The sequence below is a fragment of the Crocodylus siamensis genome, chromosome 2, assembly GCF_052110815.1.
Source record: "Crocodylus siamensis isolate JL-2025a chromosome 2, ASM5211081v1, whole genome shotgun sequence".
Lineage (NCBI taxonomy): Eukaryota > Metazoa > Chordata > Crocodylia > Crocodylidae > Crocodylus > Crocodylus siamensis.
The window spans coordinates 172,602,098-172,627,965 of NC_143396.1; the positions used below are offsets into that span (position 1 = coordinate 172,602,098).

At 48.7% G+C, this 25,868-nt stretch overlaps 1 long non-coding RNA gene and 1 pseudogene across 2 annotated transcripts; one reads left to right on the forward strand and one right to left on the reverse strand.

The window, feature by feature from the left end:
* Positions 1-215: 215 nt before the first annotated feature.
* On the forward strand, positions 216-4,378 carry LOC149871334 (dispanin subfamily A member 2b pseudogene; annotated as a pseudogene). The gene is made up of 3 exons (XR_016440405.1): positions 216-249; positions 2,656-2,942; positions 3,729-4,378. The product of XR_016440405.1 is annotated as a dispanin subfamily A member 2b pseudogene (transcript).
* Positions 4,379-14,172: 9,794 nt separating this feature from the next.
* LOC149871335 (uncharacterized) lies at positions 14,173-14,927 on the reverse strand. The gene is made up of 3 exons (XR_016440525.1): positions 14,843-14,927; positions 14,534-14,605; positions 14,173-14,446 (listed from the first exon to the last, which is right to left on the reverse strand). It is a non-coding gene; the product is annotated as an uncharacterized LOC149871335 (long non-coding RNA).
* Positions 14,928-25,868: the final 10,941 nt, after the last annotated feature.

Here is a 25,868-nt window from a genome sequence, read left to right on the forward strand (position 1 = left end):
AGCCGCGTTCCCCAGTCAGGTAATCAAGGTCCAGGGGGGTGACCTGCTAGCTACCCCACCTATGGATTGGGGTAGGGGGCTGGGATCTGCCCCTACCCTGCAGCTCTTTTCAAGCCCCATCACAGACAATGCATAGGGAGGGCACAGGGGGGCATGTGCCCCCTTGAGTTTGGCCGCTGCCAAAGCCCCCCTCCCCACCCGCTGCTGCCAGAACCATGGGTGGCAGCTGCAGGCAGTCCCCACTCGCCGGTATGGCACCCCCCCGTCACGGGAGACACCAGTCCTTCATGAGCCCCATGCTTCTGATCAGGACCAAGAGCTCCCTCCTGCTGCTGGGGCAGCAGGCCACGCCCAAGGACCAGGAGACAGCAGTCTCCTGGTCCCATCCTGGACTAGCATCCAGGGGGAGCCTGGTGATCCCCTGGTGGTGGCAGGGGCCTATTGCATGACTGCAGGGACCTGGGTGCTAGGGCTGTGTGAGGCTTCAGACAGAGCTTCAGATCTGGAGAAGCTTCGGATGCTTCGGGGTCCGAGGTAGCACATCCGGGTCGAAACACTGTCTCGTTAAGCTTCCTGCTGTCTGCCAGCAGGCAGGGATGCAAGGCCCCAGAACCCCCCTGCACCAATCTCCTCCACAGCTAGCAGTCATCATGGCCGCAGCAGGGGCCACCATCCTTGCAGCTGTCACCCTGCTGCACCTTAACACACACAGTGTCACCCATGGCATGAGTCTTGCTTGTCTGCAGCTTGAGGGACAGTTCCCCCCAAACCCCTGCACTGATCTTCTTGAAACTTGGCAGGTTTTGTGGTCTCATTAAGAGCTACCATCCCTGCAGTTTTGACCCCCCTGTGGTGTAACACATAGATGTGACAGGAGTTTTGCTTTCAGGAATTTGGGGTACAGTTCCTCCAAACCCCTATACTGATCTTCTTGAAACTTAGCAGCTTTTATGTTCTCCACAGAGGCTACCATCCCTGCAAGTTTCATCTAAATTGGACAAAAAAACAACAAAGTTATAGATATTTCATTGATTCCCCATTATACCTGGATCTGGACATCCGAGGCAGCTCCAAAGCTTGGGAGCCGTTTCAGCCGGATCGAGATGGAAACCCAGTCCGGAGCTCCGGATTGGATCACTGCCATCCGAAGCAGCCGGATCCGAAGCTGGATCAGATCACTGCCAACTCGTATGGGCTTACTGGGTGCAAATCTTCTCCCTAATCCCTGCATGTGTAGATGCTTGCCCAAATACCCTTACACTGGAGCAGTTTACACCAAAGTAAACTTGAGCGAGAGTAAATGCATGTGTAGACATACCCACTGTCCTATATATCTGACAAAAGCAAAAATCAGCAAGTCACATGCTCTCCTGGGGTAACTCTACTGAGCTCCATGAGGTCAGTGAGGCCATGCCTATGTGTATCAGCTGGCCTCAAAGACTTAAATTTGTAGGTGTGATTGCATGTAGATATATCTGGGCTAGCTATAAACTTACTAGCTCAGGTGTTGTGTCTACACTGCAGCCCTTGGGTAGGATTGAAGCTTCTGGAGGCAGACTGCCAGCTAACTTTAAATTAGTCCGGCACTGATGCCAATATAGCAGCAGACATTCTGACTTCTGCTGTCAACTTAACCTGTTTGGGCTATGGTTTCGTTTTATTAACGCTATTTAAATCAACTCCAGGGCATTCTCTGTCTGTTCCCAAAGCTGTGAGAGGAGCGAATGCTGAGAAAAGATTGCATGAGTTTGGATGTTACAAAAGAACTATACTGTAGGCCTTAATTCAGAAGTGTATTGGGAAATCAGAACTGTAAAGAAAGCCTGCTTCAGGGCACGTTAAGACTTCTGGGCTAAAAGACAAGGCAGGCATAGTTGTAGCAGTGGTTGCAACCAACCAAAAGGCATACTTGCAGGTCTATGATGAAGTAGCCACAGCTTTGGTAAAGTAGCTCTCACCTTGGGGGAAGATCCCCCTTCATACATGCCTGGGGGTTGGGGAGTGAAAAGGGGCCAGCCACAGAGACTCTGAGTCCCTGCTGAGGGGGGGGAAGCCACAGCACAGACCCCAGGGCTGCCCGGGGAGAAGAAGTGGCTGTAAACCAGGTTCCTTGGGCATTGAGGAGGTGGGGGGAAGGCAAGTGGCTGCTGGAGGACAACAAAGAGGAGGCAAAGGAGCTGCTTGAATCTCTCCTTAGATCTGAACAAAGAGGTTTTCACAGCAGCAGGTCCTTCTCCCTGGGCAGCCCAGGTTCCCCAGTCTTTATTTTGTTTTTTAAAGAAATGTTTCGTGTTCCCCGCCAAATCGAGTCCAAATCCCTGAGTCAGCCGAGAACCACAGCGGCCCGACAACTGGCAAACATCCTCCGTCCCCACCGGGGCTGCAGATCTTTCCCAAATCCTCTAGCAGGTGTCCTAGGGGCAGGCCCAAGCCCCGAGGCTCGGAGGCCCCCGAGTTTCGCCCGCCCGCCCTCAGCCGCGTGGCCGCAGGAGCGAGCTAGGGAGGGGCTGCCGTTTCCATCAAGCGGGCTTTAAGCCCCAACACCTGGACGGGCAGCCGAGAAGCTGTTATCCCCGAGAGCGCTTGAGGAAAACTGCCTTCATGGACGTGATGTTTCCCCTCTCAGATAAGTGCTGTTTCCCGCCTCCCGGGCAGGGCGGGGCGGGGCCACCCCGGCCCGCCCCACCCCGGCCCGGCTCTCTGCCCCTCCCTGGGGCCGGCCCCAGCCCGGCCGGCCAGACTACCCCGCTCCGCGCCGGGTCGCGCCCGCCCAGACCCGCGGCGCCGACCATGGAGAGCAGCGGGGCCGCCGTGAGCATCGCCATGCCGCCCCACAGCAAGGACGGGGCGAGCCCCGCGACTTCGTGCTCTGGTCCTTCTTCAACACCGTCTTCTGCAACCCCTGCTGCCTCGGCTTCCTGGCGCTTGCCTTCTCCATCAAGGTGGGTGCAGGGCCTTTACACCCGCCCTGGGAAGAGCGAGTGGTGGAGAGCTCGGGGGGAAGGAAACTCCCGTCGGGGCGATAAGCTGGACCACCTCGTTTAACTGGAGCAGAGCCACATCCCCTAACTTCCCCTCCCTGGCCAGGCTCTCCGGGGCCCAGCATGGGCGATCGGCTGGGGCGCTGTCTCTGCACAGCTTGGTGTCAGGGCCCCTTTGGGGTCAAACTCTGCCCCCGCAGTGCTGTGTCTTTGAGGTGGTCGATGAGATAAATGAAACAGCGGGGGGGAAAAGGCATGAGACAAGGAGGGGAAACACAAGCGTCCAGGCCATGTCAGGACTGAGCCCAGCTGCAAGCTAGGTTAAGGGTATGGGGAAGAGGGAACAGAGACCTGGAAAGCTGGTCAAGGCAGCCGGCAAATCCAAGGGGAGCCTGAATGGTGACCATGACGTTCACCCGGACAGAGGGGTGGACTCCCCGTGTATTGGAGCAGTGAGAGGTGCAGCCCAGGGTAGGAGGTGAGGACATTGATGGGAGAGGGGATTTCAGCAGAGCTGGTGTCCCAGCACATGGGCAGCCTAATCGAGAGTGAGCTGAGTCCCGGCCAGGGAAGAGAGGGTGACGCTGGAGTCCTACAGTAGGAGTCCTCAGTTCTCATTGCTGCTTGTCAGCAGCATGGCAGAGCTAAAACCTGAACTTCTCAGTCCATGAGCGCTCACGACTTGAATAGATGCCTCCAACAGGAGGTGCACAATTTCTACTTACTCCTTGTCCTCTTTTCCACCAGGCAAGAGACCGCAAAGTTCTGGGTGACATTAGTGCAGAAAGCTACGGCAAGACTGCCAGGAACCTGAACATCACTGTCATGGTCCTGAGCATCATCACAGTCATTGTGATCATTGTCCTTTGTGCAACTATCCATAACCGCTAAATAGGCACCATATAACCACACCTGGAACATCAGCTGCAGCAAGTGAGCCCCCCTGCTCTGGGGTTCAATTCAGCAGGACAACTGTACTCAGCTTCACCTTCCTCCCATCGCAGGCACTTCCCCTTGTTTCTGCTGTTGCATTCCCAAGGCAGGAAGTGGATGGTGACTGTACTGATGGCAGGGTCTGTGCTCTACTGACGCCTCCAGTTCAGCTTTGGAACTGGAGTCTCTACCCCTGTCTCCTAACAGCCTGCCTGGAAGTCTCATCACCCTTTCCCTGATGGAGCCAGCACCATGTAGATGGATATCTCCAGGCACTCTGTTCCCTCAGGCTGGTAGCCAACAGCCTAGTCTCCCAAGTCCTCTGAGAGCTTGCTGTTTCCTGTTGCAAGAGGGCATGTTTCTCTGCTTTATGATACTGTCCTGCTTTCTTGACAGATTATATTTTTTGGGGGCTTTCCTCAGTAGAAATGCTGAGCCTGTGCCAATAAAGGCCTTTTGTTTTCTGTTGTGTGAATGGTAATGTCTTTATACTATTGTAACCCCTGCCAGCATACTAACGCTGGGTGATGTGCCAGGATTTGGGTCCTCAGGGTGCCAGTAGCCCTGGGAGCCCCTCAGGCAGACTACTGACTGAGGTGTCCTGCAGAGAGATCTATCCCTCACCCTCATTGCCCAAGAATTCACTCTGAACCCAATGCATACATTACTCTTTATTATACACAACCAATTTAAATACAGAAAAATAAACAGATATAAAAAATATAATAACAATATTGATAACAAAGCCAACAATTTAGATAACTTTTACAAGTACAAATTAGGTGGATAATTCCAGTACACTGGGTGGTCCCATTGTGTTAAACAACCTAAATAATTAAATTAATATCGTTATAACCCTTTAAAAGAGTTTCCCCCATAACCCAATTAATTTCCACCTGGTCACAATCCACTTCCCATAACGCTTAACAGCAACACAGCTATAACTCTGATCCACCACTGAATGGCGGAGGCAAGTCTTCTGCTGCTCCAAAAATTGGCCCTTTTAATCAGTCCTGGTAACACAGTGAAGTGGCCACTGAACAGCTGCTGCAGACAATAGGCTCCATGTGTTTCCTTTACTGGTAGATCATTCTCTTAAGCAGTTTCCTTCTGAAAAAACACTTACTGCAAACACTACTAATTAGGTGTCACACACCTATGCTGGTTTGTTTTCTGTCAGCCAACTCCCTGTCAGGTCTGTCTATCCCTCCCAGCACATCTACCCACAGACAGGGACTTCCCTCTGCGGGTCTCTGACTCTGCCCCTCCAGCCTTCCTAGCTGAGATTTCACCCCAGTGTCCTAGTGTGTGTGTGTGTGTATACATATATATAATTCCACCTCCAATGCTCTGCCAAGCACCCTTTGAAGTTCACTTGATAGCTCAAAGCACACAAAAAAACCGTGTGCACCTATACCTATACCTGTACCCCAACCTGCTGCCCTCCTCAGAGAGGCTAATCCTGAATAAGTCTATGCCAGACCTCTCTCCACCAGATGAGGTCTGCCATTTCTATCCCATTATCCTTTTATGTCTTTCTGTAGTACCAGTGCATTTCACTTCGTCCAAATCCATTGTGCATTAATGAATGTGTAGATGTACCCAGTGTTCCTCTTGAGCAGGGGTGGGCAATTATTTCAGCAGAAGGCCACTTACTGAGTTTTGGCAAGCCATCAAGGGCCACATGACAGGGAGCCAGGGGCAGATAAATATTAACTTTCTAAATTTTTTAGGGGCCCTGCATGCCGGATAGAATGACCTGGCTGGCCGCATTCGGCCCATGGGCCACATTTTGCCCACCCCTGTTCTTGAGGCTAACTTTGGGATCTTAATCTGCTGGGATTCAAGAGGACTGTCCTGGGGAGTGTGGGAAAGAGGAAATCAAGAAGCCCTTTGCAGGGGATTTAACTAAGCAAACCAAGCCCATTTTCAGGCCTGCAGGATTCCTGGGGGCTCTTGAAAATCCAGGGAACCAGACTGTGCTTAGGGAGTCCTGCAGAAGGTCCCCAAGATTACTCAAGGGAAGCTGTACAGAGGGAATTAGGGGTGGGTCCCAGACCTACCCCCTCCAGCCCCTGAGCTCCCTCCCTGCTGTAGTGCTTACTGGACTCCTGCCCCACATCTCCAACCCATCCACAGCTTGAGGCTATGAAAGGATCTCAGGACCCTGTAAGAGCAAGATCATGTTTATTCTTTTCACATCCCCCAAACCCTGCTCCCTACCCACCCACTGAGCTATGTGATTTCTTCATGCTTTGTGTATCACGCATTTCACCAGGAAGCAGGAAGGTCGGGATGGGTTCAACCTGGGATCCAGCTCTGAATACCGACTCTACGTCACAGGGCTAACTTTCAAAGCCTAAGAAAATCCCCAAATAATACTTTCCCCAAATAATACTTTTAATACAAGTTGAGACTTGGTCTGTGACTGCAGAAAAATTCTGGGTAAACTAAATGCCTGCCTTCTTTCCCTTTCAGTTTTGTTTCCTTTTGTTCCTCCCCAGCTGTGGCTCTTCCTGTGCATCACTTCTGCTGGCCACAAGTGGCTGGGACAGGTGTTGGGTGCCTCAAGGGAAACTGGCTATCGGGGTGACACCTAACATCTCTCACAGCAGCAGCAACAGCAGCAGCAGCATCCTGCCTGATATATTCCACTCTTTGCAGATGGAGGCTTCAGTTCTTGCTCCATCAGAACAGCACAGTGGAGGAAAGCACTTAACTTGCAGCACATCTTCCAAAAAGAGTTGGCTACCACTGCCCTATACCTTCCCCTCCTGAGTCCCTGACTCTTCTCTCCTCTGTAGAGCTCTTTTCTCTTGTACTGGTGCTGTGGCAGAGTTTTGTTTCCTGCCCTGGCTTTGGGTTTCCTTTCACCGTTCAGATCTGGAGTCTGTGGCTGGCATCCCTGCAAGCAGCTCCCCTGTGGGGTGTGCTGCGGGTAGAGTGTAGGCACACAATGTTGGCAGGAAGACAGCTATTCAGCAGAGCAGGCTGGTCCTGAGTCCCCAGCTAATGCCATGCAGTTCCTCACCTCCTCTGCTCTGGGACCATCCCAAAGTTGTGGGGGGAGGGAGAAGTGATGTGCGCGCATGTATGCAAGCAGTAGGTTAAACAAGGGGTGTCAAACTCACCGCAACCTTGGACCAGACTTGTAGGAAAGACATGGATGCAGCACTAGCACAGGAGGCTGCTGTTTTTGCCCCTCTCATTAAATTTGGGGCCCAGCGCTAATGCCCTGGTTGCTTCTCCCTCCCCTCAGTCAGTCACTGTCCTGTATACATCTTATGAGAGCTAAAATCAACAACAAGCCATTGAGCTCCGTGAAGTCAGTGAGGATCTGTCTGCCTGTATCAGCTGAGGATCTGGCCTCAAAGACTTGGATCCAGAGATGTGATTGGACATAGATGTACCTAGGCTAGCTATGAAACCACTAGTTTCAGTGCTGGTAACACCATAGCTCTAACAGGATCACTGTCAGCTTGGGCTGTATAAGTCCTCCCAGATCCCTACATAAGTGCTCAGCAGCAGAAGTCAGGATTTCTGCTGCTATATTGGCATCGGTTCCTGACTAATTTAAAGTTTGCTTGCAATCTGCCTCCAGGAGCTGCAATACTTCCCCAGGACTACAGTATAGACACAACCTTGGACACAGCTCATCCACTAACATTTCCCTGGGGGGAGAAAGAAGCCACCCTCTCTACAGGCTGATCCCTCCTGGATTGGAATAAAAGGCTGCTTCACCTCCAGTGGGTGCCCTAACTTGAGGGTCTGTCAATCTCAACTTACCAGGGACCCAAGACAGTAAGTATTCAGAGAGGACAGGATGAATGGGACTCTTCCCTCAGGCCCTGCAGTTCTGTTTTTTTTTACCATCTGACCAGCCCCATTAGGCTTTTATGTCTATTAGCCAAGATGGACACAGTATGCCACCTTCAAAAGTGTAAATTGGGATGACTATCAATTTCAGCAATACTGTGTGAATTTAGAGCTTTGCTCAGTTCAGTCTTCCATGAGAATAAGGCCTGTTTCAACTTCTATTCATAAATCAACCAATCCATCTTGCTGTTTGTGTCTCAGATTTTCTATTGCCCTTTATTTTCCCTTTCAGGGAGATTTTTCAGATGTCACCTCCATGTTTTGTTTTGTTTTTTGCATGTTTTTTCTTTTCCAATCCTCTCTTCTAGCAAATGATTCTTGAGCTGGACTCAGGCATACCATCTGTGGCAGGGGACAGAGAAGACAGCCTCGAGGTGGAATAGGCTGTTGGGAAATAGCGATTTCCAAGGAAAGGTTTCTTTCATTTACGCTACTTAGATCAGCTCCAGTGCATTCTCTGTCTGTTCCAAAGGCTGTGAGAGGAACAAAACCTGAGAAAAGATTGCATGAGTTTGGATTTGTTAGAAAAGAAATATACTGTAGGCCTTAATTTAGAAGTGTATTGGGAAATCAGAACTGTAAAGGAAGCCTGCTTCAGGACACATTATCACTTTTGTGTTGAAAGCCAAGGAAGACAAAGTTGTAGCAGTGTTTGTAATCAACTGGAAGGTACACCGTGAGGTATACAGATTTCATAGACATTAGCGCTGGAAGGGACCTCGCAAGATCATTGAGTCCAGCCCCCTGCACCAGGGGCAGGAAGTCAGCTAGGGTCAAAGGATCCCAGCAAGATAAGTATCCAAACATTTCTTAAAAGAGTCCAGAGTAGGTGCTTGCACCACCTCTGGAGGGAGTCTATTCCAGGCCTTGGGGGCTCAGACAGTAAAGAAGTTTTTCCTTATGTCTAGCCTCAAACAGTCTTGGAAGAGTTTGTGACTTTTGGACCTTTTCATTCCTTGGAGTGCTCTGGTCCATGAGTTTCCTATTGAGCCAAGGGAGTCTCCCAGTCCTTTTGCTACCTTTCCTACAGGTCAGAATGGACTTCCCTTGTGCTTTTAGGATCATGTCTGTAAACAGTGACCACTCATCATGGACTCCCCTCCCTATCAGATCATGATCTACCTGGAGCTTGACAACCAGCCTCCTGAATTTGTGAAAATCAGCTTTCCCAGAGTCAAGGATTTCTGCATTGCTGACTGATATGCCAACTTTGTGATGAATAGAGAAAGTGATCAGCTTGTGGTCACTTTCATCTCTTCATCTTTTGGACATCATCATATGAGGAGAGACTAAGGGACCTGGACCTCTTCAGCCTCCAAAAGAGAAGGCTGAGAGGCAATCTTGTGGCCACCTACAAATTCATTAGAGGTGGGCAGTAAGGAATTAGAGATGCTCTGTTCACCAGAGTGCCTCCTGGGGCAACAAGGAACAGTGGTCACAAACTGACAGGGAGCAGATTTAGGCTAGATATCAGGAAGAACTTCTTCATGATAAGGGTGGCCAGAATCTGCAGCGGGCTTCCAAGGGAGGTGGTTCTCTCCCCTACCTTGGGGGGCTTTAAGAGAAGGCTGGACAGGCATCTGGCTGGGGTCATCTGACCCCAGTACTCTTTCCTGCCCAGCACAGGGGGTCAGACTCGATGATTTGCTGAGGTCCCTTTTGATCCTAGTATCTATACATCATTTGGACTGAAAACTAGGGCTGTGTGAAATGGAAGTGTTTCATTTCGACCCGCGTTTTAACATTTTGACAGAACAGTGTTTTGTTTTGACTTTTGTTTCAAGTCAAAATGGCTGTTCCATTTTGTCCTCTCGAAACATTTTGCCATTTCAACCCTGTTTCAACGTTTTGCCCGTAGGATATAATGGGGAAGGTCGAAACAGGCTATACCTTTGTCATTTCTGGCCAGATTTGGATGACACTTGCAAAATGGTAGCCCCTTCTATGGGCATGATGTATACCAGGTTTCAAGAAGATAGGTGCAGGAGGGTTGGAGAAACTGCACCCCAAAATCTTGAGACAAAAACTCATGTTATGTGTATGTGTTCAGCCACAGCAGGGTCAAAACTACAGAAATGTTATCTCCTGAAGAGGCAACAAACTCTGCCAAGTTTCAAGGAGATCGGTGCAGGGGGTTTGGAGAAACTGCCCCCCAAATTTCTGAAAGGAAAATTTGTCTCACATGTAGATGTTAAGCCACAGTGGGGTAAAAACTGCAAGAATGCTAGCCCCTAGTGAGGCCACAAAGTTTGTCAAGTTTCAAGAAGATTGGTGCAGGAGTTTGGGAGGAACTTCACCCCAAATTCCTGAAAGCAAAACTGATGTCACGTGTATGTGTTACATCACAGAGGGGTGAAAACTGCAGGGATGGTAGCCCCTGGTGAGGCCAAGAAGCCTGCCAAGTTTCAAGAAGATCGATGCAGGGGTTTGGGGGGAACTTCACCTCAAGCTGCTGGTGCAAAACTCATGACACAGATGATCCTGTATGCGCTAAGGCACATTGGGGTGACAGCTGCAGGGCTGGTAGTTCTCACTGTGGCCACAAAGCCTGCCAAGTTTCAAGGAGATAAGTGCAGAGGTTTGGGGGAAACTGCACCTGAAGCTGCAGACAGGCAAAACTTGTGACACGGGTGCTTGTGCAACTGTGTCTGTCTCCCGGCACTGGGTGGAGGGACTACTGCAGGCCTGGCTGCTAAGCTACTGTGTTACCAATTACCAATCAATGGTGATTCCCTCAGGGACCAGCTCTATACACAAGACCTAGCTACTACATAATGACTTAAGGAGCATGAATTAACACCTTGAAACCACAGGCTAAGGAGATGAAGTAATGAATACAGACAACCAGCTGCCCCGAGACCCACACAGTCAGTTGCACAAGCACCCATGTCATGAGTTTTGCCTGTCAGCAGCTAGAACCCAGAACCCAGAAGCCCTGCACCCATCTCCTCAACAGCTGGCAAGCTTTGTGGCTGCAGCAGGGGCTTGCAGGCCTGCACCTTTCACCCTGCTGTGCCTTAACACACCCAGTGTCACCCATGTCATGAGTTTTGCTTGCCTGCAGCTTGAGGTGCAGTTTCCCACAAACCTCTGCACTTACCTCCTTGAAACTTGGCAGACTTTGTGGCCTCAGCAGGGGCTAGCATGCCTGCGGTTTTGACCCCACTGTGTCTTAACACCTACACATGACATGAGTTTTGCTTTCAGGATTTTGGGGTGCAGTTTTTCTAAACCCCCTGCACCTATCTTCCTGAAACATGGCAGGCTCTGTGGCCTCAGCAGGGGCTAGCATTCCTGTGGTTTTGACCTGGTTGTGGCTTAACATAACATATACACATGACACAAGTTTGGCTCTCAAGACTTTGGGGTGCAGTTTCTCTGAACCCCCTGCACTGATTTTCTTGAAACTTGGCACGCTTTATGCCCTCAGAAGAGGCTATAATTTACGCAAGTTTCATCCAAATCTGACCAGAAAAGACAAAGTTATAGGCTCTTTTGACCTTCCTCATTATAGCCTACGAGCAAAACGTTGAACCAGTATCAAAACGTTTCAACTTGCCTCATTTCATTTGGAGGCTGTTTCGACCATATCTGTTTTGTTTTGATTTTGATGTTTTGACCTCAAAACAGGTCAAAACAGCATTGAAACAAAACTGGTGTCGAAATTTCACACAGCCCTACTGAAAACCTGCAATCTCTAATTTATTTCCATCAGAAATTCAATAATCATCACCCCTCCATCATGTCTCTTATGGGTTTACAGGATAGAGAGAAGTCCCACATGATATATTGGTTCAAATCAGTATGCTGGTGTGGTGAGGTTGAGCCCTGTTTGTTTTCACAATGATCACGATTTTTATTCCTTTAATATGTTTATTAAAACTCCTTACTATGCATATAATACTGCTTAGCTTTAAGAAATACCACAAACATTAAAAACACGATAACTACGTATATTAGAAACAGTGCTCCAAATGCACTTCCTTCCCAAACAATGCTATAAGGATTAGTATTACAAAAACAAATACTCACAATCCCAGAATTCCGAGAAACCAAATCCCCAGATATACTTTCATTCTTTAGTTCTGGTTTTAGGGTTGGTCTCAGCAGTGATAGGAAAAAGTCCCCTTCCTTTGGTCCCACTCAGGTGCTCCACGGCTTCAGCGTGAACAGGAGTTCTTGTTCATGGAGAGGGTGGTTCAGGTGATCAGTCTGATCCGGCCTACGCTTGCGATTCTTCCTTCAGTGTTCTGCAAGTGAGTTTCCCTCCAAATTGGCACTGTAGGTTACAGGTTATATACTAGGTGAGTTGGCACCTTGGGCCCCTCCTACCCAAACCTGTCACTACTCCCAAATTGGGCTCAGATCTTACTCAACAGATTTTTACTGGGTGGTCAATTTGTATTCTTGCTTTTTGGAGATTTTCCACAACACTGCAGTGACTTCTTTTTCCCAACCCCTTTTCAAAAACTTCTAGGGTTTTGATCTCTCAGAATGTATGCTTAAAGGTTGTTTTTCTTATTCCTATGTTAACTTGTTAAAGGCCTCTAAAGATAAGATTGAGAACCCAAGACTTTTAAACAAACTTGTTGCAAGCCAGGCAAAGCAAGCAATGGTTTAGATAAGAAGATAAACCTTGCCTTTTGTCTAAACTGGCTAATGGGCAGTGCCACAGGGAGGATACGAGGGACAGACCCCAAGGGGCCAAGCAGGGTCCCTGGGGGCCAGAATGTACCAGGGGAGGCAAGGAGAGAGAGGAAAAGATGGATAATATCTTACCTGCAGCCAGTGCCTCAGCAAAACCGTTAAGTGGCAGTGGGACCCGCGCAGCTTGTTAGCCGCATTTTTTTAAAACTGTGGTCAGATGCGGAGAGGAATGGGAGGAGCCAGCATGGAGGGATAAAAGGTGTCGCGGGTGAAGGAGTAGGGGGGAGACCTGGAAGCGCGTCAGCAGGGAAGGTATTCCCGGAACCCCAATTAGGGGTAAGAGAAGGCAGGGCTGCCTCTCATGGGGCAGAAAAATGCCTTGAAGTCCATCGTAGGGAAGATGCCAGTGACAGCCCAGAGAGAGAGGGGGTGGACACACCTCATTCAGATGGAGATTCGAGGGAGAGGATCCAAGAAATCAAGAGGAAGAAGGTGACAACAAGTATTGCCCCTGAGGAAGAGGAGAGAGTGATGGAACTTGAGGTGGCAAGCCAGGTGGGATCGGTGCAGGTTTGGAAAGGCTCCAGGAGTGACCCCAGGTGGGGAACAAAGAGCCTAAGCAGCGGGAGGGGCTGCAGAAGACAAGCTCCAGCTGCATAGAGCTGCTCGGCAGGGGACACAGAGTAGGCAGAACTAGTGGGACCACCAAGGGTCCAACTAACACGCAGGCAGTCCACAGTATGGAAGGGAGAATGTGGTAGCCACCAGGCACAGGCGTACACAGGAAAGGGCCAGTTAGAAACTCTCGGGGTCAGGTGGGCCCCTTTGGTGTAGCCAGGAGTCTATTGGTATTGACAGTTTTCCTTCTTTTGTTTCTTTTTGTTTCCCACCTTTGGAGGGGTTGGGAGGCCTGTCGCATAGAGCCCTAGTGTTGGCTCAATCAGAAGAAGGGTTTTGTCTTAGAGGGAATCGAGACGACCGTGTAGACCCATAAAGGTATAATGAAGATTTGGGGGTTGGTTTAGGCCTAATACGTATCTACGGGAGAGCCCAGTATACCAACAGGCAGGGGTTGGGCTGCAATCATCACCTCACAAATCTCAAAAGGGCTTTCACTCAACAAGGACACTCCACCTGGATACCACATCTTTTTAAGAATTGGATCTTTTTCTAGTATGGTCTGCAACTGGTTGAGGTTTGTGTCCGCCGGGCTTTGTTCACTCCTGAGGGTACTGCCTTTCTAGTGTCGCCCCGCCCCCAGGACCCTTGAGGGCAATGCGGGTGTTCTTTTGCCACGTCACCACCCCCGGTCTCGCCTGCCACGTCTTGGTGTACCGTCAATGGGGAGGTCGCCTAGCGGGTCCCTCGCTGCCCAGGTCCGACCCAGCAGATGTATACGGGGCTCCAACCACCCCTGCACCCTGGCCTCACGTCACCTTCTTGAGCCGACCCTGTGGAGTCAGATGGCCCGTCTTGCCCGTCCACCGCCTTCCCTTATCCCAATCCCTTATACCTAATGGGTTGAGCCCCTATGGGTATAAAGTTGGCTCCAAACCACGTATTGCTATGACTCTAGCTCCAATAGACTCTGGTGCCAGTGGTCCCAGTGGCGAACCCGCCCCGATCAAGATCCTCCTTTGGGATCCTTGTCACCCTTCCACGCCCGGCGTTCACCTGGTTCTGGCGAGCCCTCTGCGATGGCTCGTACTCACCGCCGTCCTGTTCGGGCACCTCTCGTGTGCCGCCAGCTCCCGGGGGCTGCTCCTGGCTCCCTCTCCCTGGCTCCCCTTGTTCCAGTTCCCCGTTCTTCCCCAGACGTCACAGGGCCTCATACTCCTCCTCCGCCGTTGACGGATCCCCCACTCCGGGGCCATCTGTCCCTTCCACTGCAGCCACCGCCATTTTTATCTTCGCTGGTCGGTGTCTGGAGCTGACGTCACCAGCCAGCTGCAGCTGTATGAAGAGCCGGCTCATGAGCCGCGTGGGTTTCACGGGCATGCCATCCCCTGCTGCAGGTGAGTTTCCGGTGTCACCCCGGTCTCCGGGACATAACCCCGCCCCCACCAGTCACCTTGTGGTGGTTCCCATACGCGTACCTGTTACCTGTGCTTTCCTGCTGGGCCTGCACATCCCGCCGTCCAGAGTCCGGGGTCTGTTTTTCATAACACCTGGATAAGAAATCCGCAGTGATGTTAGTTCTCTCCGGGCAATACAGGATTCGAAACTTAAAAGGCTGAAGGTCTAAGGCCCACCGTGTGATACGTGCATTCTCTACCTTCGCCGTGTTAAGCCATTTCAATGGCGCGTGATCCATTACTAGGGTGAATTCCCCTCCAAGGAGATAGTATCTAAAATACTCAACCGCCCACTTGATTGCTAGGCATTCCCTTTCAATTGCCACGTACCTGGTTTCCGCGGGCAGTAACTTGCGGCTAGCATATGCTACCGATCGATCTACTCCAGTGTCACATTTGATCAATACTGCTCCTATAGCTGCTTCGAACGTGTCAGTCTGCAATGAGAAGGGTTTCCTAAAGTCAGGGGTATGAATGATCACCTCCTTGCATAGCGCACGTTTCAGGGCTTGAAAGCTCTGTAACCAGGCCTCTGTCCACTGCACCCCACCTTTTAGTGGACCCTTCAGTCCCTCCAACAGAGGCGCAGACACTTCTGCGAACCAGGGAACAAACCTCCGGTAATAATTTACTAGCCCTAGGAAGGACCGCAACTGTTTCATGGTTTGTGGAGCTTGGAAGGAACGAATAACCTGGACTTTGTCCTGTAATGGTCAAATGGTCCCCTGTCCTACGAGAAACCCCAGGTACTTTGTATATTTGTGGACGATTGCACACTTTCAGGGTGTTGCTGTCAGGCCCATCTCCTTCAGTTCCTTTAGGACAGCCCGTAGAGCTCATACATGCTGGTCCCACATCTGGGTGAAGATGACTATATCATCAATATATGCTGCCGCATATCCTCCATGTGGTGCCAGAAGTCATTCCATTAGCCTTTGGAAAGTGGCTGCCGTGCCGTATAACCCGAATGGCATTTTTATAAACTCGTACAGCCCCCATGGGGTCCCAAAATCAGTCCTGGGGCAGTCACAGGGTCTCAGGGGAATCTGCCAATATCCCTTGGCCAAGTCCAAGGTAGTAATAAACTGAGCAGCCCCGATCCGTTCCACCAACTCAATTACTCGCAGCATGGGGAAGGCATCAAATGTCGCTACATTGTTTAATTTGCGAATGTCTACACAGAGTCATAGAGACCCATCCGTCTTTCGGATAGGTACTAGTGCACTCCTCCAGGGGCTTTGTGATGGTCGTATTATCCCTAGTGCCCGCATTTTCTCCACTCAGGCTTTCACTTCCTTGTTCCAGTGATATGACAGCGGCCGCCACCGATCTCGTATTATCACTCCGGGAGGAGTATGGATGATGTGATGCATGCCCTGTACCCATCCGGGCTCCTTGGAGAATACAGACTTGAATTCTTTTAGAATATTCTCTACCTCCGTCAACTGTGATGGCCTCAAGTCCATACTCACTTGGACGGCTTCCGCACCCTTTCTGCCTTCGGTATTCCCTCCTACCCTTTTGTTTTCTATTCCCCCCTCGGCCTTTTCCCCAAAGGTCACCCAGCCTTTCAGTTGCTGCCATTCTCTCAATAATATGATTAATATGATAGATCTGTTTTGGTTTTAGATGTCCTGGGTGATAGACTTCATAGTCTGCGGGCCCACTTGCCTTACAATCTCAAAAGGCCCTTGCTACTGCGTTAATACTTTACTGGTTGAGGAAGGCAACAGGACTAACACTTTCTGTCCCGGCCGAACTTGTCTCTCCTTCGCACGAGTATCATACCGGGCCTTCTGCTGTTGTTGGGCCTGTTTCAGGTTCCCTATCATGAATTCTTGTGCCATCTGCACCCGTTGTTGGAACGCTTGCTGATACTTCGACCAATCGGGGATGGTCTCCGGGCCCTGCTCCCATTCTTCCTTAAGGATCTGCAGGAGGCCTTGGGATTGATGCCCCAACACCAGCTCGAATGGGGAATAACCTAATGACTCGGATGGGGCATCCCGGAGTACAAATAGAACCACCAGCAGCAACAAATCCCAATGGTGTGGGTCCCCTTGGATACACTGCCACAGCACTCTCTTCATCGTTCCGTTTAGTTGCTCGACTAACCCATTCGTTTGCAGGTGGTACACCGACATCTTAAGCTGTCAGATCCGCAACGTCTGACAGACCCTTCGCAACACCCCGACATAAAGTTCTACCCCTGCTCTGTGAGGATCTCCTGTGGGATCCCCACGCAGGCTACCCACTTCACTAGTTCGTCCGCAATGCGAGGTGCTGTCACTGACCTTAGGGGGGTCGCCTAGTGGGTCCCTGGCTGCCTGGGTCCAAACCGGCAGATGTACATGGGACTCCAATCACCCCTGCACCCTGGCCTCACGTCTCCTTCTTGAGCTGACCCTGTGGAGTCAGATGGCCCGTCTTGCCTGTCCACCGCCTTCTCTTATTCCTATCCCTTATACCTAATGGGTCGAGCCCCTATGGGTATAGAGTTGGCTCCAGACCCCCTATCCCTAGGACTCTAGCTCCAATAGACTCTGGTGCCAGTGGTCCCGGCAACGACCCCGCCCCGATCAAGATCCTCCTTCGGGATCCTTGTCAACCTTCCACGCCCGGCGTTCACCTGGTTCCGGCGAGCCCTCTGCAATGGCTCGTCCTCGCCGCCGTCCTGTTTGGGCACCTCTCGTCTGCCGCCAGCTCCCGGGGGCTGCTCCTGGCTCCCTCTCCCTGGCTCCCCTTGTTCTGGTTCCCCATTCTTCCCTGGACGTCACGGGGCCTCATACTCCTCCGCCGTCGACGGATCCCCCACTCCGGGGCCATCCGTCCCTTCCGCTGCAGCCGCTGCTGTTTTTATCTTCGCTGGCTGGTGTCTGGAGCTGACGTCACCAGCCAGCCGCAGCTGTATGAAGAGCCGGCTCACGAGCCATGTGGGTTTCATGGGCATGCCATCCCCTGTCGCAGGTGAGTTTCCGGTGTCACCTCGGTCTCTGGGACAAGGATTTTCCATATAGGTTCCAGGGAGGGATGGTATGTCATAATTAATGGTATGCAATTCATGGGGATTTCCTTTTTGTACTGCAGTAGTTCATGTGGGCCACAAGAATGAAAGGGTTGTGAACAAACTTTAAAAATGGATCAACAGACTTTTGAAATGGATTCTCTTTTAAAGGAGAAAAATGTGGGAAACTGGCTTTTCCCTTGCAAGTTATCAGGGTTTCAATCTGCAAGGGGCTTTCCTGAGGCTCTTTGGGGCCCCCCCTGCTCCGCACACCCACTCCCTGCCCTGCAAACTGGTGGGGAGGGCCGCAAGCCAGGAGTGAGGGGCACTGGATCAGGACTGGCCATCACTGTTTACAAATGGGTCCTGTTACAAAAAGAGCTTGAGAACCACTGATCCAAGTCACCGCCTGCTATTTATCTTGGAAGAATGGCTTTTATGATGTCCATCAGAAAAGAGAAATCTATACGTAGCACAGCCTTCACTTAATTGAATATAAGAAATAACAAGCAGGTCACTGTACTAGTTATGAGTCATTGTCTAATTTATTCCCCCCACCCATGCTAGTCGGTTGAAGCTGCTGCAGAATTTCTAGTTACCACCAGATTCAGCATTAGAACAACACAGAAACCAGGAGATCCTGATTCAAAACTGAGGTTCAGCATGCAGTAGCATTTTTTTCCTTGCTTAATCCATACTTCATACCCATATATCATGCTATTCCCCATAGCATCTGGGTGTCTTCCAGTTGTTCATTTAGTGTTGTGACTAGCATCTACCCAATGTGGTTTGCTTCCTCTCATTTTGTGTATTAGATACCCAGCTCAGTAGTGAATGCTGCAAAGTGGGGTTGCAGTCATGGCAGTGAACTCACTGCAGATGTGTCTTCTGGCAAAACCTGGAGCTCTTAGCCAGTGAACTGGTTGTTGACCATAGCACCACTACCCCGCCCTGGATCTGCCCCTGCCTGGACTCAGGGTATCTTGAAGACAATGAATGAGATTTTAATTCAGGTATTTATATCGTTCTACCACTATACTTGTACATCCATGCCCACCAATGTCACTCCTGAACATTCTACAGACAGGAATGAATTTATCTTCACATCCATTTCCATGAGGTAGGATTCCTATTACTATGCTCATCACTGTCATCTCCAATTTACCGACAAGCAAAGGAGATAAACATTAAAACTTCAGATTTTCAAAACTGGGTGCCTCAGGTTGATTTTTTAGGGGTGCTGAACACTCACAGCTCTATGCCCATAAAATCAGAATCCACCCCTCTTCAAGGCATCTCAGCTTGGGTACCCAAACACTATAGCATCAGGTCTGGCCTACATGACCTGTTCAAGTCCATACAGGGAATTGGTGGCAACTGGGCATTCATCTTGTGATCAATGCCACCAACTCATTGTGTGCTGAGAACCTTTATTACAAGAAGGTTTTAAGTTATGTCCTGTATCAAAGAGAAGCTATGGACACACAAAAATATATCTTTGGGGACACAGGTTTATCAATTTGTTTGACCCTGGCTACTTAAGAGTGAAATGGCTTGGAAACATGAAGTTGGAAGGTATAAAGGAAGAAAGTATTCATCAGTGTAAATTGTAGAAGTGAAAGCTTCTTCAGTGGAGGAACTCCAGAGTCATATTCTTTTCTTTATAGAACCTGATTGTCGTCATTCATTGTCTCTTTCTGAAGCTCAGATGATGTCCTGAAAGCATGGGCTCTTTGCCAGCATGAGCTTGATAGAACTGTTTTGCTCACTCTGTGGCTTTTAATACTGTTCATGTCATGCATTTATGTTTTCACCTGAGGCATTTTTAACAGGAAACTCTAAGTAACCATGCTGAAGTTCTGAGAATTTACCTTCTGTGCAATTTGGTTGCAGAAATGAAAGCTCTGGTGCAGATCCCTGGACCACTTGTGTACTTCTGCATGCAAGTGAAAAGAAAAAGATGACCCGAGGCATGCCTCGGAACTCACATCCGAATCTCCGTATTCAAAAGGAATTGGGAGACCAAGTAAAAGCTCCAAATCAACTTGAAGTATCAGAATCGATTCAGAAAAAGATTTGGAAAAGATTTGGCTAATTCAGAGATTTGGCCATAAACTAAACAAGCAGCTGACACAGCTGTGTCCAGCTGGTAAGTCTGTTGGGGTTGGGGGAGCAGGGAGGAAAGGGGCATGGGGGAGGGATTGGGGCTGGGGCCCCCACCGCACCGGCTGAGCAAGCAGCAACAGGGCATAGCCCCCACAGCTCCCCCCACCAGGCCAGAGGCAGGCACAGCCAGGGGAGCTGGGGGAGAAGCCCCCATGGCTGCCTTGCACAGCCCCATCCCCCACCTGGCCCAGCCTCCTGGCACTTCAAAAACAAAGAAAAAGAAAAAATTCCCGCACTCACTGGATCTGGCAGAGGCGGCTGGGGACTCTGGAGGCTCATGGCAGAGCCCCATCATGCAGTGCGGGGCAGTGGTGGGTAGCAGGGATCTTGCCCCCCACCTGGCATCCGCGCAGCAGCTGCCCCACGCCACAGGTGCAGCGCGGCTCGGCAGAGTGCTGTGTACTGTCCGGGAGCTGGGGCAACTTCGTGTGTCAGCCAGAACCCAGCACCGCTTGGCCCCAGCGGCCCCAGCTCTCAGGCAGTGCACAGCGCCCTGCCGAGCCATGCTGCACCTGCACCATGGGGCAGCTGTTACACAGGTGCAGGGCGGGGGGGCAATCCCTCAGAGGCCCCCAATCACAGCTGCTGCAGCCGGTGAGTAGAGGGCTTTTTTTTTTTTAAGTGCCAGGAGGCTGGTCCAGGCGGGGTTGAGGCCGGGCAGGCCAGCCATGGGGGGTTTCTCCAGCAGCTCCCCTCACCCTGGGAGAGGAAGGCACAGCCGGAGGAGCCACCCAGCAGTGCCTGCCTCTCCTCGACTGATCTGAATCTTTCCAAATCAGCCCCAAATCTTCCAAAGCTCATTCAGCTGAATCAATTCAGGACAGTGATCTGAATCTCTGAATTGAACCGCTAACCTCCAAATTGGCCAGATCTGAATCCAAATCAAATACTTCCCTATTCACACAGGCCTAGTCTCTATACTGTAAAGGGCTACAGAGATATATCTAGTTCCTTCCATAGCAATGGCAGCAGGGTGTACCACATGGCCAAGCTGCTTCTGTGTGAATTGATCAGTCTGAAGCAATCCTTTTGCCTGCTTTTGATATACACACCCCAAACCTAATTCCTCACGTCTTTAAGAGGACAAACTAGTCTCTGCTGAGTTGTCTATATGGCTCCAGAAACCAGGAGTGTCTGAGCTATATAGACAGCCACTTTCTAAATTGGAATCAGGTGTTTGGGAGGTAATTTTCTGTCACTAGCATGAGGCACTAGTGTCAGACCACATTAGCACTAGAGAATTAGTTGTGGCTCTGTAGCAGATGGCGTGTGTCTCTGTCTAGGTCTGTCAGTTTAGCTCTGTTCTGCAGTGCTGTGGTCACTAAAACTGCTTGGTAAGCTTATCACATCTCCATCTGTGCTCTGGGACACAAAAATCAGAGAAGCCAAAACACAAGTAGATATGGTACATGTTTTTAATTGGGGGAACCTTTCTTACCATGCATGAGCACAACTTTCACATGTTCATCATTAAATGTGCAGGACCAAATGCATCTCCGGTGCATTACCCAGTTAGGCTTTGCAGTAGTCAGTAACCACTCCAAGGCAGAAGGACTTAAAAGTCTCTGTTCTGTCATGCCATTCTGGTTGCCCTGAACGTGCCAAAGTTACTATCCCCAACATCACACTTTCCCTTCTCAGCCAGTGCCAAACAAGACTTTTATAGCACACTTTTCCAAATAGACAATTTCAGCCTCCCATTAAACTTACTAACATTGTTCAGTTCATCACTGAAGTGCCTCTACTTCTCCTGGGTTTGTATTTCTCCCTTAAAATACTGGGGCTGATTTTGTCAGGAAGGAGCACGTCCATGAGCTCTGGCAGAGGTGTGTCCTAAGGCTCAGTTGTCTTAATATGATGTGGTTTTTGCTTACCTGAGACCATCCCAGGGAAAATTGCAAGCTTTATGCACCTTCCTTCTTTCCTGGAAGCTGGAGAGTCACCCCCTTCTCAGTATTTATCCACCTGGGAGGAGACAATCTCATTCAAGGCTATGTCTGTTGGCAAACATTGCTTTAAGATATGCACCATGAGGTGTCCATAGAGAGGTGGTAGGTCCTGGAACCCAAAATCATATTTACCTTGTTTGCTTGCTAGCTGTAACTGTCTCTTTATACCCAGTTCTCAGTTTTCTATTGAGCAAAATGTCTGCAGATTAAGAATCACAGATGCCATTCCATAACTGAATAATTGTCTGCACAGATGAGAGTCTGATTTCACAACAGAATCTAATTTTCAATAAATACTACATTATTTTAACATGCTCTTCTACCAGCCCATTGGACTGCAAACCATGGGGAATGGCAGTAATAGATCTAAACCCAAACTCTTATTACAAACTGCTTAAACCTAGGCCTGTGAATTAGAAATGACTATGACAGGTACATCCTGTCCAGGAAAAATAGATTTGATGTACACAAATTACCTGTTATCCATAGCATCTTGTATCTTGTAGTAAAGCTGTGTCGGAAAAGTAAGAATAACCCAGAATAGGTACATGGGGGGCAGGGCATGTGGGGTGTTTTTTTAATTCAGCCAGCATGAAAAAAAAACTGGGCCCATTTTCGTCCAGCAGGCCAATTTTTCCTCAGCAACAACAAGGTATTTTTGTTGGAGCTGACTTGTCTTACTGGCACATACAATAATATATCTGTTTATTTGGGGCCAGCAAAAGCATCTCTGCCACTTATTTTTTTTATTCTAAAAGTCTTCCATGCATCCTTTCTGACATATTTTTCTGTAAAGCCCCAAGGATCACTATTCTGGTATCTGTAAACAAAATCCCATTTAGGGCTGAAGAGACTGAGAGCTCAACTATAATTTGGTGCTAGGCCTGGATCATACTGCTGTGGCTATTTCCTGAGTAATCACAGATCTGTAAACATATTATTATTTTTTTAAATTTATAATAAAATTTATGTATATAAAGTTTAGCTCTGAACTTTGCTTCACTGAATTTTTGTCAATTGTTCCATCAAGCACATCAAATCTCTTCCAGCTTTTTCTTTGCTCTGCAAATCATATGTTTGTAACCAGAAAAAATCATTTCTATATTCTTGGTGAAGTGTTTGCCAGGTACCTTATGTTTGCAATAAGGAATAGTTTACAGTCAATGTTAGCTAATGTTGGCCTCCCAGAAATAAAGACAGAACATTTGACATCCATAAACCAAGGGCTAGCAAACTTCTGAAAGAAGCAGGCTGAAATCACACAGCTCGGTTTGAACCAGGCTAGCACTTCCAGTCTGACCACAGCTTCTCTCCAGCACCAAACTGTTGTTGATGAATACATATACACCACCATATGCTGCAAAAAAATCCCCCCTCAACTGAAACATGTTTAAATTGCCCCACTGCCATTATCTGGGCTTCATGAGCCAAGTGAAATCACTTGCCAGGCCAGATCTGGACCTTGGGCCATAGGTTTCTGACCCTTGCCATAGACCAACACCAACGCCTTCTTTATTTGAGTATATTAACACTTGAGTTTTATTTGTGCCTGTGACAGATAAACTACTAATCTCCCGTTCTTATCTTCAGTAGCAAGAGGATAATGAATATAATGCAGTCATTACATGCACTCTTTCCTCAAAATGTAAGGGTCTGACAAAGTTTTGGGTTTTGTTTTTTACTTCCTTTCATTTTTAAAGTGCTTTCCTGATTTTGGAATCAGGACTTGTGGTAGAGATGAGATCTTTTATTAGACCAACTAGATTTTTGCGGAAAAAAAAATTCTTTAATTGCAAGCTTTCAGGAACAAACACCCTTCTTCAGGCATAGGAGAAAAGATTGTAAAAGTTCTCCTGGGTAGAAACGAAAGTTCATATTTCATAGAAGAGTTGAAGTCATGGTACAATCTCCTGTTTGGAACAGTTCATTTTATATGCACGTTAACCTCAGAGAAAGTTGGAATAGTCTGTTTACCTCAGTGTTGTTTGGTGGTAAGCAGGATGTAGTCGTATTTCCTTCTGGTTCTGGTGTTTCATATTTCACAGAGGAGTAAAAAGTTGGCATGCTCTTCTGGGAAGGCATTTCTTATGTGGTGAGGTGTCTCTGAGCTCTGTGATGATGCAAATTACCTCGAACAAAGACAGGAGCAGGGTCTCAGATTTCAGGTGGTCAAACTTGCTTCCCCTTGTACAATTATGAAGAGTTCATTTTAAAAATCAGCTAAAATCTGATATCTTCCATGTGTCAGGTACCCAGGTTGTAGCTGTATTGGTCTAAAGGCAAAAGGAATCAGGACTCGTGGTAAAGGTCATATCAGCTGCTTGATCTTCTATCTTTGTTCTATTAAGCCTGAGTGTGTTGATGCCATTTTGGGTCATATCACAAGATAAAAACAGAACAAGATTACAGTAAATGTAAACCAAGGTTTGTTTCTTATGCAGTCAGTGGGAAATGTCTTTATTTTAAAGGAGAGTTCCTTTTCCATCTGTGTAACCAAATCCTACTATTCAAATATCATGAATCAGGACATGACATAACATGAGATTTTCTTTTTATTTCCTGATTTTTAAGTTAAGGTTTATGGGTTCACAATGCTTTTTATTTGACTTTTGGATTTTGAACCTCTTCAGATCATCTTTTCAAGATTTTGTTCAATAGCCACAATAGCTAGAAACATCAAAAACAAACAAAAACAGAAAACTGAACTTCTCTTGCAGTCACTTGGCTCTAGGAGCTGGAACTTGAAGGAAAATACCAAGGTGTCACAAGATTTGTGATAAAATAAGCAGACTTGGCAACCTTGCTGGGTGTGGATGCCATCTTCTTACTCATCAGTTTTGAACCTCTGTATATTCCATTCCTGCTTGCTGGCAGCAGTGCCCAAAGTACACTTCTTTTGCTTTTTACTTCATTGCTTTTTACTTCATAGAGCCAGTAGAGCTAAGGGAAGCTGAGATGGAGTCTATTGACTGCTGTCCAGAAAGGCTTGCTAAACTTTGGTCACTGACATTTCTGTAAACCCATTAAAGACAATGGGCTGGCACAGATATAAGTAAATGCAGAATTTGTCCTGTAGAATTGTTGTTACTGTTAAGCATAGATGAGTAAAAGTGTGTAGCTTAACTCCCCTATTCAAGATGAATATGCAGGTCTGGCACTTAAAACTTTCTTTGCTATTGCTAGTGAACGGGTCATGTCGAAATAACTGAGCATCAATAGCGTTTGGTGCCCTATTAAAATCCCTATTCAGGATAAACATGTACTTTAATACAATTGTACTATTATTAATTATTGCTGCTCACCAGTCCATTATGTAGATGCTTTCTGCATGGTTTGCATTAGGAGCAATAAATCATCTGCAATTTTTTACCACATCCTGTAGCAACATTAAGAACATCCACACAGAGATATACTGCCCATACCTCAACTGATAGGCACCACGTGAGGAGTTAAGAGCTGCAAGACAAAAGGAGATTGTTGTAGGGTAGTCTGCAAGTGGATGGCTGGAGGTTCAAGTGTGCTCCTAATGGGAATTGTTGCAGAGCAGAAATAGCTTGGGACAGACCCATAGTGGCAAGAAGGGGGAGGCCCAGCTGCTAGTTACCAGAGCAGCCACTGTCACAGGTGCTGGTTGCCAGGACAACCGCTGGGGAGCCAGCTGACAGACCACCCAACCAAGGGGAAGAGCTAGACCAGGAATTCGGGACGTCATTCTCCCCTTGTACTCGGCCTTGGTGAGGCCGCAGCTGGAGTACTGCATCCAGTTTTGGGCTCCACAATTAAAAAAGGATGTGGAGAAGCTTGAGAGAGTCCAGAGGAGAGCCACCCGCATGATCAGAGGTCAGGAAAACAGATCTTACAATGACAGGCTGAGAGCCATGAGACTCTTTAGCCTGGAAAAGCGCAGGCTCAGGGGTGATCTGATGGCCACCTATAAGTTTATTAGGGGTGAGCGCCCCAAGGGATGACAAGGTCGAACGGTCACAAACTCCTGCAAGACCATTTCAGGCTGGACATAAGGAAGAATTTCTTTACTGTCCGAGCCCCCAAGGTCTGGAACAGTCTGCCAGCGGAGGTGGTTCAAGCACCTACATTGAACACCTTCAAGAGTAAATTGGATGCTTATCTTGCTGGGATCCTATGACTCCAGTTGACTTCCTGCCCTTTGGGCAGGGGGCTGGACTCGATGATCTCCTGAGGTCCCTTCCAGCCCTAATGTCTATGAAATCTATGAAAT